Source organism: Trichechus manatus, unplaced genomic scaffold, assembly GCF_000243295.1.
Source record: "Trichechus manatus latirostris isolate Lorelei unplaced genomic scaffold, TriManLat1.0 scaffold00113, whole genome shotgun sequence".
NCBI lineage: Eukaryota > Metazoa > Chordata > Mammalia > Sirenia > Trichechidae > Trichechus > Trichechus manatus.
The window spans coordinates 5,358,476-5,361,793 of record NW_004444049.1 but is presented as its reverse complement, the minus strand read 5'-3'; positions in this window follow the sequence as shown (position 1 = coordinate 5,361,793).

Here is a 3,318-nt window from a genome sequence, read left to right as displayed (position 1 = left end):
CCGCCCCTGGCGGCCGCAGGCCCCCGCCCGGTCCCCCACGGCGCCGCCCTGGGCCGCCTCCCGGAGCCGGGTCAGGGCCCCCCGAAGCGCTCGATCCTGGGGCCATCGACTCCGATGCCAGGCCCCAGACTCACCGAGGGGCCTAGACCTTCACTCTGCGCTCCCCAGAATGTCACCCTGCGCACCTAGACACCGCCTAATCTGCGCCCCGGAACTCCATCCCGTGCACCCACACCTTGATCCCGGGACCCCCGATTCTTACTCTGCGCCCTCCAGAGTTTTATTCTGTGCACACAGACCCCCATTCTGAAAGCCCCCAAACTTCATCCAGGGCCACCAGACCCCTGCCTGGGGATGGCGCTCCCAGGCCCAGGACCGTCCATCTCTGTCCCTTCTCCCCTAGGGTGGCCTTCAGCTCGGTGGTCCCCTGGCTCCCGCTCGGCCACCCCGCGCCCTCCCTCTACGAGGCTACGACAGCTGAGGGGGCGGCAGGGCCCTTCTGGCTCAAAATGAATGGAAGCCCCTGAGTGGGCAAGCAGGGCTGGCCTTGCCTCTTGGGACGCCAGGGCCGGGGGCCAGTGCGTTCCGGGCCTCCGCCCGCCCCCTACGGTCCGGGCCTCGGCCCCCTGAGGAGGGGGCGCCCCCCCGGGGGCGGAGTCGAGGTGGGGTGGGCTCCCAGGAAGGGGCGGGGCTTCGCCTTGCCCACGTCTCAGGGCGGAGCAAGATGAGAAAGGGCTGCGTGTCGGGTGATCCCCAGCCTGGGGCCAAGTCGGCTGGTGGGAATGGCCAGGTCCTCCCCTCCTTTTCCCACTCACACGTATCCCCGCAATCACTCCGGAGCGCGCCCTGAGGAGGGGTTGTGTCGGAGGTCCTGACATGGGCCCTCAGGGTGGCCAGGAGGGCGCCTCCTTCTCACTTCCCCCTCACCCCCAGAAATCCTTCCCAGCCGTGGAATGGGGAGGGCGAGAAGGCTAAAAATAATAATCCCTTAAAATAAAAAAGAGAGACAATGACAAGGATTGGTGAGGATGTAGAGAACTCGGAAGCGTCATGCACTGCTGGTGGGAATGTGAGATGGGCCGCCCGTTTTGAAAAACAGACGAGCAGTTCCTAAAAATGCTAACCACAGAGCTACCACAAGACGGAGCAGTTCCACTCCTAGGTAGATACCCAAGAGAACTGCAAACATACGTCCACACAAAAACCTGTACATGAGTGTTCATAGCAACATTATTCATAATAGCCAAAAAGTAGAAACAACCCAAATGTCCATCAGCTGATGAATGCATAAATCAAATGTGGTAGATCCATACAGTGGAATATTATTTGGCCATAAAAAGGAATGAAGTCCTGACACGTACTACAACATGGGTGAACCTTGAGAACATGCTGAGTGAAAGAAGCCAGTCACAAAAGTCCGCATATTACATAATTCCATTCATATGAAATGTTCAGAACAAGGAAATCTATTGAGACAGAAAGTAGATGAGTGGTTTCCAGGGGCTAGGGGGATTGGCAAATGGAGAGGGACTGCTAATGGGTATGGCGTGTTCTTCTGGGGGGATGAAATGTTCTAGAATTGCTGTTGTTGTTGCTAGATGATGTCAAGTCAAGGAGTCCCTGGGTGGTGCAAATGATTAAGCACTGGACTACTAACTAAAGGCTGGCAGTTCAAACCCACTTGAAGGCACTCTGGAAGAAATGCCTGGTGATTTGCTTCTGAAAGTTCACAGCCTTGAAAACCTATGGGGTGCACGGGTGATGTGGCCATATAGTGAAAGCTGTTATTTAAAAAGAAAAATTTTGTTAAATAGCTCCTGGTTATGAAGATCTTACCATACCAAGGGTGCACCTCATACAATCCCCCCTGCCAAGCCAGTGAAGGGGTGCTGTCAACACCCACTTTAACAGATGAGAGAGGCTCCGAGAGGGTGAGAGATTAGTCCCAGGCCCAGCCAGAGTGGGAAGGATGGGATTTGAACTCAAGTCTCCGACTGTATGACTCTCTGGACTCTGCACCATATTAGAGTGTGAGGACCCACCACCTGGATACCCCTTCTGTGCCAGGCAGGGCCATGGTGTGCCACTTGGTGCCATTCCACTCAAGCTCAACCACACAGAGAATGGTTACCACCGTGGAGAGATAAGGAATGGAGCCCCAAAGGGGTATGACTGGGGTCCCAGCCAGTGACTCAGACTATGTCCCAAGCCCCCATCTTTGTGCTCTTAGGCCAAAGTGGGCCCTCCTGACTTCGGCGACCCCAGTAACTTTGCCTGCCCACACCCGCTCTGCACTGGTCCTGTGCAGGTTTTATCCAGGTCAGTGTCTCTCCCATGAAGCTGTGAGCTCCTCCCAGGATCCTCCCCGACCAGCCTGAGGGCCTTGCTCCAGCCTTCACTGGGTGCCAGTCAGGAGCGGCAGGATACGCAAATGAATCAACAAGTGAGTGAATGGGCAAGTTCATTCATTGATTCAACAAATATTTTTTTATCAAGTGGCCACCATGGACCAAGCACTGTGCTAGGCCCCAGGGACACAGCTCTGATCAAAGTAGCACCGGCTTCCTGGCCTCCTGAAGCGAGTTCAAGGGAGGGGATGAAAGGGATCAAAGGAGAAGGCCACTCTCCCTAACACCCTAGTCCCTCCTCCCTCTGGCTGCTCATATTTCCTGTCTCCCATCACAACGTGACACTGCTGCCCAGACTGGGACCCCCAGCTCTGAATGCTGGCTGGGGCCTTAGTCACAGGTCACATGTGCAGGAGATGGCGCTGGGTCTAGAACCCCGGGGCCCAACTCCCCTCTGTAGATGCCCGGCTACTGCATTTAATCAAGTGAGCGCTGCTCCTTTTTCTGGACAGAGGAGTCTCGTGGCTTAGTGTGCGTGCGTGTTGCAGGGAGGAGTTACAGCAAAATGGGACCCCACAGCCTTGGGAAGAGTCCTAAAGATTGAAGAAATGAGGTCATGAGCAGGGGAATGAATGAAGCCCAGGATCAGAGCCCCCCTTTCTCCCCTCTTCCCGTGTCTATCGGGTCCCTAGACAGTGGATTTTTGTGCCCCATCTCTGGATCTTGAGGGCTTCATTCCAGCCTAGGGGCCCCTAAGGGCAGACGGAGAACCCAGGCAGCAGTAGGATGTTAACACCCCTGCTCACCCCTGCTGCTCACAAATGCAACTTCCTGCGGGAAGGATAGAGTGAGTGAGTGAATGAATGAATGATAAATGCTCCAGTTCTACAGAACACACTGCTGGACCAGAGAACCTGGATGTGCCCTTGGGCCCAGAGCCCTTGTGGGGAAAAACACTCAATCCTCCAAT